The sequence below is a fragment of the Echinops telfairi genome, unplaced genomic scaffold, assembly GCF_000313985.2.
Source record: "Echinops telfairi isolate 266 unplaced genomic scaffold, ASM31398v2 ScPeMD7_1;HRSCAF=3_0, whole genome shotgun sequence".
In the NCBI taxonomy this organism is placed as follows: Eukaryota; Metazoa; Chordata; class Mammalia; order Afrosoricida; family Tenrecidae; genus Echinops; species Echinops telfairi.
The window spans coordinates 36,422,510-36,433,234 of NW_022103896.1; the positions used below are offsets into that span (position 1 = coordinate 36,422,510).

At 49.2% G+C, this 10,725-nt stretch overlaps 1 non-coding gene across 1 annotated transcript; it reads right to left on the reverse strand.

Moving 5' to 3' along the window:
* Nucleotides 1-10,215: 10,215 nt before the first annotated feature.
* Nucleotides 10,216-10,342, reverse strand: LOC115869011. The gene has a single exon (XR_004045934.1). It is a non-coding gene; the product is annotated as a U4atac minor spliceosomal RNA (small nuclear RNA).
* Nucleotides 10,343-10,725: the final 383 nt, after the last annotated feature.

Consider the following 10,725-nt stretch of genomic DNA (forward strand, 5'->3'; position numbering starts at 1 on the left):
ACAAAGACCGGCCTATCGGGCTGCCATGAAAATCAGAGCCTCGTAGGAAACCCCACTGGGGCAGATTTGCCCTTCACACGTGGCCATGAGGACCCAACATCCCCTGATGGCCATTCAGCCGAGGGAGCAAGGCAGGACAGAAGAGGTGGCTTGGCTGAATGCATGGATGAATGTGTCTACCTGTTCCGACACAGCTGATCCCGATATTTACCTTCAAAAGTTGCCCAGTATTATCCAACAGCCCTACCCTGAACTCCTTCTCTTGGGGTCTCATCCTGGCATGGCCTTTTACATCGATAGCCCTCGCCTCTCACACTGCCTGGAGAGAACTGCACGGTCCAGTAAACCAAACTCACTGCCTTCGAGTCAATTCCGACTCATGGTGAGCCTGTGGGGCAGAGTCGAGCTGCCCACGTGGGTTTCTGACACGGTCACTCTTTACAGAATAGAAAGCCCCGTCTTGCTCCCTCTGAGCTGGCCGGTGGATTCCCATTGCTGACCTAGCGGTTGGTTGAGCATCCCAGTGCTACCCAGGATGCAAACCAGGGCACCGCACCATGGAGTACAGTAGCCAATTTTCTAGAGTGGCTATTTAAATGAAAATAAAATTTTAAATTCAGTTCCTTGGTCCTCCCGCACCTTCTAAACCCCGGAAGTCACACGTGGCTAGTGGCCGCCATGTTGGAAGGTGGTGCAGCTACAGCCAGATTCCTTGATGACAGTATTTCTGCTGGGCTCGGGGACTCTGGAGGCCCCAGACCGTGGCCTGGAACCAGTCTCCTTACCAGCTGCGCCCTCTACACCCTGCAGAGCTCACAAGTGGGTGAGGGAAGGAGCTGCATTTCAACGCCTTAGCTCTGCAGGAAGTCGCCCTCCCCTGGGGATGGATCTACAAGCCCCTTGGATTTGCTCCTGTAAAGACCAGAGCCCAGAAAACCCCACGGGGCGATTCCCGCTGCCCCTCGAGGTTGGTAGGAGTCGGTTCGCCTGACAACTCGTCTGAAGGCACAGCCTCACAGAGGTGGGGAGGCCTGGAGGCGCGGTGTCCCCGGGGAGCGAAGTGGCTCGCTCCTCTCAGCATTGGAAAACATCAAGGACAGTCACACCGATGCGAGGAGGGCTGGGATAGGAGACAGGTCCCTGAGCAGCGGTGACAAACAGGAAAGTGCCCCCCAATCCCTGTCCCCTTCCCCCCTGGCAGCGGGTACAGACTGCCAACTGGAGGGCCTTGTGGGCTGCACGGGTGGGCCACCCAGATGAGCAGGTCGACTCTCCTGGCCCACCGGGGGTCGGGGTGGGGGTGGGATGGGGGGCTCAGCTCCCTTGCAGCCGCAGGGGAGCGTCCACACTGGCCCTCCTTGCCTGCATCCTCACTCCCCTCCTCCCCTCCTGGGCGCCGCCTGGCAGCCTGGGCCCGGTCTGACTGCACCTCCCCAGCTGCCAGCAGCGCCACCCGGCCCAGAGCGCGGGAGGAAGCGCCTGGCACCCCGGGGGGATGTAACTTTCCCTCCTGCTCTCCTGGGCTCCGGCTCAGCGCAGCCTCTAGGGGACGGGAGAGCCATCCCGTCCATTCCGGAGCCGGTGCGAGTGACAGACAGCTCCCGGCATCCCCGCTGCCCGCGGCCCCTGGGCACTGACATAGAGCATGACCCGCCTAAAGGGCACGGATGTAAACCCGGTCTCCCCGCTCTGCGTGCATTTCCAGGTAGATGAGAACCAGCGATTGCCCCCCCGGGAGAGCAAACTGAACCACCTACCACGGCTAGCGGTGCAGGCCCGGCGCTGGCTAGCCTGCGGTTGTGCAATCAGGATGAGCACGGTCCTCCAGCACTGTCTTCCAAGGGCAGGATCGGGTTGCCAGGGAAGGCGTTGCCACCGAATGCTGTTGGTTGCAGGGGGAGTGTTTTCCATAAAGGGGAACGTCCAGCACGCGGGTCGCTCGCCTCTCTTGGCATTCGGGTGTTGTTGTGTTTGTCATGGTCTCGTTGTTAAAGGTGCACGTGGAACGGAAATGCAATACAGGCTGGGTTCTCTCCCCGCAGACCCACGCTGCAGACCCGCCCGTCTGGTTCGGAAGAGCCAGATGCCCTCTAGCGGCAGCACCCGAGCCTGGCAGCGAACGGAACTCGTGCAGGCGAACTGGGCGGCAGACCTGCCAGAGGAGGCTGCCCACAGCCCCCGAACCCCACAGGGACAGTTCTGTCCTGTCCTACAGGGCTCCTATGGCCGGAAACGACTAGAGGGCTGTGAGTTTGGTTTGTTTTTGAAACCTGAAACGTTCCTCAACTGCTTTTTCTCCTCCCAAAGTCTTTCAGCATTTTTCTATGTGGCCCTATGTATTCTTTCTCATCTCCCATATGATCACGTATCTTCAGAGAGAGGAAAGGTCCCTTGTAAAAATCGTTGTTACCACTGTAGGTTTTCAGCACATCGTCACCCTCAGTGACAAAGTGGAACTGACGCGTAGAGTTGTGATGAACCCAGAGGCTGTAACTTAAACACGTGTACTATTGATCTGTGGGAAGGGGTGATCGAGACGCTCAGGGTTCACAGCTAAAACCAGGCCAGGGACCGACTGTGGAATGGACCATCAATTGTAAGTTCAGGTTGAAGCTGAAGAAAATGAAAATAAGGCCCCAAGAGCCAAAATGCAACCTTGCTGAAAGCAGAGAAATACCAGAAAGACGGTCACTTGTGTTTTATTGACAATGTCAAGGCATTTAGCTACATCCATCATAACAAACTATGGATAGCCTTTAGCAGAATGGGGAATTACAGGACACATAGCTCATGTGGAAGCTGTACATGGATCAAGAGGCAATTATGGGAACAGAACTTCACCAGCAAGAGCCAGGAGGGGAGCATGTCCTCTGGACCTGAGATCCCTGTGCAGTGACCTCCTGGATCCAGAAGACTGTGGTCACATCGGAGGAGCAGCAGCAGAGCCAGGAGTCAGAGCATGGAGCAGAGGGACGGACTTCCCCAGGAGCTTGCTCCCAAGGAGCAGGTGAAGCTGCCTGCTTTTGTGCCGGAGGCTGGCTTTCAGAGTGGGGTGCTTCTGGGCCTATCGTTAGGGAAGATGGACTTGCTGACCCACAGAAGTGGAACTGAATGCCTTTCAGCTGAGGCTTCCTTGAGTGGGGTGCCCCTGGGCACTTTATTCTGGATCCGGGTTTGTTGACCCACAGAGCGTCCGCTGCCTTTGGGCTGAGGCTTACAGGGGAGTGGTATATGCCCCTTTGGGCTCTTACTAGCAGACCTGAAACTTTGGAACGTATCCTGGTAAACAACTAGCCTGAACCTTTCTCAGTGACATGGCAACTTGTTCATTTCCTTAATAAACCCTTTAATCACGACTTTTGTCTGTGCGTTTCTGTGTAGCCCTTTCCATGACTTTTAGAACTCAAAGAAATAAAACAGAGACAATGAATTAAGACATCACAAACGCATGGTTTAAATACACGCTTCAAGAAAGTGTTGTATCCTCTCCCCACGAAAATGAATTAAGACATCACAAACGCATGGTTTAAATACACGCTTCAAGAAAGTGTTGGATCCTCTCCCCACACGGATTCAATCTGTCCGCTGAGCCCCTCATCAGAGAAGCTGGGTTACACGAAGAAGAGGGTGGCATCAGGATTGGAGGAAGCCTTATCAACAGCCTGTGACGCGCAGATGGCACGCTCTTGCTTGCTGACAGGGAGGAGGACTCGAAGCACTTATCGATGAAGATGGAAGCAGCCGTCAAGAGGTTAAAGGATGCGTTGCAGTAGGTCCATCTGCTGCACGAGACCCTCTTCACCATGTGGAAAAGCCAGGATGCTACTTTAAGGACTGAGGTGCGCCTGAGCCAAGCCATGGTATTGTCCATGGCCTCAGATACATGTGCAAGTCGGACGTGGAATGAAAAAGACTGAAGAAGAATCAATGCCTTTGAATGTGGTGCTGGCGAAGAATATTGAAAACACCACGGACCGCCAAAAGAACAAATACATGTGTCTCAGGAGGACGGCCAGAATGCTCCTTAGAGGCAAGGACAGCGAGACTTCATCTCATCTACTGTGGACGTGTGATCAAAGAGAGCCCAGTCCCGGGAGAAGGGCAGCATGCTTGGTAAAGTGGAAGTGCCCCCCAAAAAAGAGGAAGGCCTTCACCAAGTTGCCTTGACCCAGGGGCTTCCACATGGGCTCAGCCCTAACAATTGAGAGGGTGGCGAGCAGGACCGGCAGGGCTTCCTGCTGCCGCGTACAGAGTCTCCGAGTGGGACCCACGACACTGAGCAACAGCCACCTGTAGGCCCGAGTATTTTTAGGCTGAATGTTTACCCAGCAAATGAAGTTCCCGTTGAACACTTTCTGTACGTACTGTCCGGTGACATTGGTTGCATTGTCCACACTGTGCCAGTATTCTCGTGATTTCCATGATGCGTGTTCTGCTTCCCTCTCCTGCTCCCCCCTCCCCGCCCCCACCCCAATCTTTATTTGAGGGTAGACGCTGACCCCTTGGCTTCCTTGAGTTTTGTTTGGTGGTGAAGGGAGCCCAGGACTCACAGGTGATGTGCTGGTTTTACACAGCTTATTTAGGTGACCTTTGGGAGCAGTGTCAGCTCACATTTTAAAGGGTGCATTAGAGCAACACCCTTGGAGGTCCCTGTAGTCTCCACCAGTCTAAGACGTCTGTCTGTCCACTTACGAGTCAGGCTTTGTTCTCCGCATGTCTCCCGTTCTCCTCTGGTGTCCCTGGTCAGAACAGTTGGTCATGGTCTCTCTCTGGGTAGACGAGGCGTGGTTCGGGCTGACTCTCAGTCCTGTGGACGCATTTCGTATTTGACCCTCCAGAGAAGTAGAGTCCAAAAGCTGGGGCCAGTAGCTTGCACGGCCACCTGCATGCTGGGAAGACCTCAGACACTGCTTTCCATCCTAGGATGGAGAACGCACACTTGGCAGACCAGGCTGTGCTAACTGACCGAGTTGTCCCAGGATTATCTAGAGCAGTGGTTTCTCAACCTTCCTAATGCTGAGAGCCTTTCATACAGTTCCTCATGTTGTGGTGACACCCCCCCCCCCCACAACCAAACCATAACATTACTTTCATTGCTACTTCATCACTGTCATTTTGCTGCTGTTATGAATTGGGCGACCCCTGGGAAAGGGTCGTTTGACTCCCCAAAGGGTCGCGACCCACAGGTTGAGAACCGCGGCTCTAGACCGGGATCTTCTGGGCGCAGATTCCAGGTTTGAATGCCAGTCTTTGAGGGAACAGCTAAGCACTTCCCGACTGTGCCACCAGAGTTCCTGCCACTCCGTACGAGATTGTTCAATTTCCGTCTCAACAAGCACAACAAAAGAAAACATAAACGCTATTGTGTCAGTCGTCACAGCTTCGTGGCACCATGTAGTTCTCATGAGGGGCTTATTACGCTCTCTGCTTTGCAGCCGACTAAACGGTCCTTGGGAAGGTGAAGGCAGGAGCAGGGAACCTCACTCTCCTATGGACGCTCAGAGGGCGGATCTAAAAGATGCTCTGTCCTTTAAATCGTTTAACTCCTTGAGAAACCCTGTACTCCAGGAGGAGCCCTAGTGGTGTGGTGGTTACAAGTTCGGTCAGCAGGTTGAAGCCCCCTGAGGAGCAAGACAGGTCTTCTACTCCAGTAAAGAGTTCCTGTTTCGGAACCTGCAGGGCAGTTCTCCCGTCCTGTAGAGGAACGAAGGGCAGAATTGACTCAATGGCATGCATTTGGTTTGTCTTTAATATAGATGATGCTATTTATAGGGAAGGATAGGGAGTGTGCTTTTTTTCTAACCTTTAATGGGACATGATCCACACATCATACAATTCAATGGTTCAATCATATCAAGATTGGTAATGACTGTACAATACTATAATCAATTATAGAATATTTTCTTCTTTCTTGTACTCTGTGTTGTTATAATCTTCCCCACTCCCCCCTGCCATAGCTCCAAGAAACCATTAATCCAGTTACTATCTCTATAGAATCACCCATCCTGGATTTTATGCATCAAAAATCATACAAAATAACAAAGAAACAAAAAAGCTAACAATACCAACAAAATAAAATACAGAAAGACTTCTATCTAAAAGAAAGCAGAAGTATATGATACTCACCTTCCTGACACATCACCAAAGGCAAAATGGGTGCATAAGCAAATGTGGTAAAGAAAGCTGATGGTGCCTGGCTATTAAAAGATATAGCATCTTCGGTCTTGATGGCTTGTAGTCAAACAAGCAGCCATCTAGCAGGGAAGCAACAGAGTTCATATGGAAGAAACACACCAGCCTGTGTGATCATGAGATGTGGACAAGAAGAGGTATTAGAAGTTCAAAAACTAGCAACCAAATTGCATGAAAGAGCATAGGCAAAGTGGAGACCCCTAAACCACCTATAAGTTAATTGGACAGTCCCTCTCAGAAGCACCACACAGAAAGGATGATAAGTCCAGGGTGTGGCATAGCACTGATAAAACACGTAACTGTCCTCTAGCTCTTTAATATTTCCTCCCCTTACTATTATCGGTCTAATTTGTTTTACCTCATTAATCATGTTAGTTTTGTGTATGTTCATGTGTATATTTAAGATCATTTGGTACATGAAAGTCAAAAGAGATAACCCTTCAGAAACAGTAAAAGGAGTAATGGGTCCCTGAGGGTATGGGAAGGGGCTGGGGATGCAGGGAATGGGGAGCTGATAGCACTGATGACTGTATAAATAACCCCACTTGAGGGGATCATACAACAGAACTGTATGTGAATGGATATATTGGATTGTGTAAGACATGGCAAAGAAAAAAACCCCAAAGACTAAACTAACAGGGAAAAAAAGGAATGAGGGTTCCTGGAGGGTATAGTGAGGGAGGGAGGGGCAAAGGGGGGCTGATATCAAGGAGTTCAAGGAGAAAGACAATGTTTTCAAACGGATTGTGGCAGCAATTGTACAACCCTGCTTGATATGATTGAACTATGGAATGTTATGATAGCTGTAAGAGCGCCCAATAAAATGATTTAAAATAATAATAAAAAGTAAGGGGACTCTGAGGCAGAACCAACTTGAACAAAACAAAATAGTAAAAACTACAGCAACTTTACAGTGGGTCCAAAGGAAGATCAAATGCTAAGATGTTAAACTTTAGCCAGACTATATCTACTTTAAGTATCTCCATAATCGTCTGTCTGATAACAAGGTTTTCACATACCTCGACTTCGTCAGAGAGTGTTCACCAGAGGCTTAATCTATGTGTGGACCCTGCACGTGGCTTTGGGGTGTCCACTGTCATCCATAGCCTTCTGCAAACTGAGTGGTCACAATTTAAGCTCTGATATCATTCTCTCCTTTAGATTTGGATTTTATTATTTACAGTCCTTGGATCACACCGGCTGGTATGCTTCTTCTATGTGGACTTAGTTGATGCCTCACTGATATGGCTCCTTGTTTGAAGACAGCCTTTAAGACATCAGAAGCTATTCATTCTGATAGCCAGGCACCCCCTAGTGTCTTCACCACACCTTGCTATAGCACCCATATCTCCAGTGATCTCTTCATGAGGGTATCAAGCAGGACTATGTCATAAGAACTAATTGTTCTTAGATTGGGGCTAGAAGTAAGTGCAAGTCCAAGATTCATTCATCTATCCATGGTTTATAATGTCTCTGATTCACCTTAGAGTTATCATTGTAATTTTGTTTGAGAACATTTATCAATAATCTCCCTTGGGCAAAAGGTACTTCAATTGATAGTGTCATTAATTTACCCAATGGCATAGATTTTAAAGCACAGCTGAGAAAAGATTAGACAAGTATATACTAGCTATGAACCGCAGTACATGAATTATTGACTTGTACAGATTAAACTCTTAAGCAACTGGGCACTATTTACACAAACAATGGAGGCTGGCAGTAAGGCAACACTTTCAATAATATTCATTGACAGTGGCAGTACCAAACCTATCAGATTAATTATATCTCAGTGAAACAAGGAGAGCATTAGAATAGCAAGTATAGGGTAGTCCTGGCTACCGTTCATCCCTCAAAGCAAGGGATCCAAGCCAAAGTCCGATGACCACCAGTTCCCAACCCTTGATATAGCAGCCATCTGCTTCTTCTCGCATTGTGACGTTTCTGTCTCTAGTCCAAGGGCGACACATGAAATTGAGGTAGAGGCCTCCATTTCTCTTAACACTTCATGTCAGGCCAATCAATTGGTGAGGATTTCTCTCCGCTCTGATTAGTCTGAGAACGTCTTTATTTCAGTTTATAAAAAATCTTTTAATAAAACCCTTATTGATATATAATTGACATACCATATAATTCACCATCACATTCTGTTTTGAAGGATATTTGTCCTGGAGACAGCATTCTGGTCTGGTGCATTTTCCCAGCATTTCACAGGCGTCATTACATTCTCGTCTTGCTTCCATTGTTTCAGAAGAGAAGTCGCTGTCATTCTGTCATTCTTCTGCTCGTTCCTTTATAAGTAGGCCCCCACCCCGTCCTCTCCTTCCTCCCAAGCTTCTTTCAGGAGTCCCAGGGGCGTAATGGTTTTGTGCTGGGGCTGCAGTCTGAGATCATCGGCTGCTTCTTGGGAGAAGGACAAGACTTTCTGCTCCCATAAAGAACGGCAGTCTCAGAAACCCACAGAGCACTTTGACCCTGACCTACAGGGTCGCTATGGGTCAGAATTGACTCCATCGCAGTGAATTTGTTTGTTTTGTTCTTGGCTTCTTTCTTCTTTCAGAATTTCCCCTTTGTCTTTGATTTTCTACAATTTAAGTATGATATGGCCCCAGTATCATTCTCTGCCTGCCGAACTTACCCTGCTTTATGTCCTCTGAGCTTCCCAAATCTGCAGTCTGGGGTCCATCACTCAATGAGGAGCATTTGCAGCCATTCTTTACTCAGATGCATCTTCTCCAATGGCTCTTTCTCCTCTTCCTGATATTCTAATTGCACATGTCACCCCCTTTGAAATTGCCCCACCGTTCTTGTCTGTTCTGCTCAGTTTCTGGGTTTTTGTTCTTGATTTGTTTTATTTTAATGCCTTTCCCCTCTTGGCTGTTCGGTTTGAGACCTGTCTACTGAGTCTCTTCAAGCTCACGGAGGTTTTCCTTGGACATGTGGAGTCTACTGAGGACCCCACGGAAGCCCTCCTGTTACAGCGCTTGTTACGTCTACTAATGTCACACCTGGGGAACCCGGAACCTGTGTGTGGCTGAAGCCTGTCAGAGAAGGAAAACCAAAAGGTTTTCTGCAGAAAGGACTGTGATGAGCACCCTTTCAGCGGCAGAGAACGAGCCCAGAAAAAGAGGGCAGTCCTGGCTCTCCCAGATGGCGCTGTGTTTCTTTTTGATTCTTTCTAGAGTTCCCATCGTCCTGTCTATAGTGCCCATCTGCTCTCCCTTGTCTGTGTTTTCCATGAGAGCCCTTGACATATTAATCATAGTCATTTTAAATTCCCTGTCTGGTTATTCCAACAGCTGTGTCATGGCGCAGTGTAGTTCTGATGACGGCGTTGTCTCCTCAGACTGTGCTTTCTCTGCCTGTTGGCAGGCCTTGTCATTTTTACTGAAAGAAGAATATGTTTTCTCGGTTAATCGGAACCGAGGCAACGAAGCCTTTCGTGTAAGGAGTTATGTAAACCAGGCGAGGAGCTGGGCTGTGTTTAATGCTTCCTCTAGCAGTAGGTGAGAGGCTTCCAAGTCCTTTCGTGTCCTTGCTTTCTGTCATCTCTCTTGATTTGGGGCTCAGAGAATCTGTGCCTTGCAGCTCGTTCAGCTACAGCCCCGTTTTTCATGTTGCTCTCAAGTCAATTTTGATTCAGAGCGACCGCATGTGTGTGAGCACTGAACTGAGCTCCAGCGAGCTTTCAGGGAGTAAGGTGGTGGTGGTGGTGGTGGTAGTTTTGAACAGATTGCAGGCCTGTCTTCTGAGGCATCTCTGGGTGGACTTGAACCAGTCACCTTTGGGTTGACAGTCACTGCGTTAACTGCACGGCTCAGGGATTGCTATCATACTGGAGCCCTCTTGGTGACGTAGTAGAGTCCAGGGGAAGAAGCGTGGTCTTTAATCTTCCGATAGCATCTGAGTGTTTTCGTGGGCCTGTGCCTTGCCACAGGGACGTTCATAACTGTTTCTCTAGCTTACCCAGCCCTTGACCCCCACACACCTACTCCTCACCTGTCAACGACCTGTCTTTGACATGTCTCATTCACAACTGTAGTAGAAGATCGACTACCTTATTATCTTTTTTTTTTTTTTTGCGGAGTTGTTAGCAGTACTACCCTCACTATATGTTCGTTGGCTAGTAGCACAACCCCAAGAAAAGGATGGTTACCATCTTCCTATTTTGCGCATCATCTGGCTGTAATAAACACTGAGGTGTGAGGCAAGGGAGTGAAGATTTTGTGTCAATTTGGCTGAGCCAGGATTTTCTGTGCTTTGGAGGTTCTTTCATAATGTAGGTTGACAGGTATGCAGTGGGGTGGCTAGTGTTGGTGCTAGGTGCTGTCCTGTCAGTTTTGAGTCATAGCAACCCTCTGCACAACAGAATGAAACACGGCGGGTCCTGCACCGTCCTCACAATCGTTGTTAACGCTTCAGCCCATTGTTGCAGCCACTGTGTCAATCAATCCATCTTGGCCAGGGCCTGCCTCTTTTCCGCTACTCCTCTACTTTACAAGGCATGATGTCCTTCTCCAGGAGGGACTGGTCTCT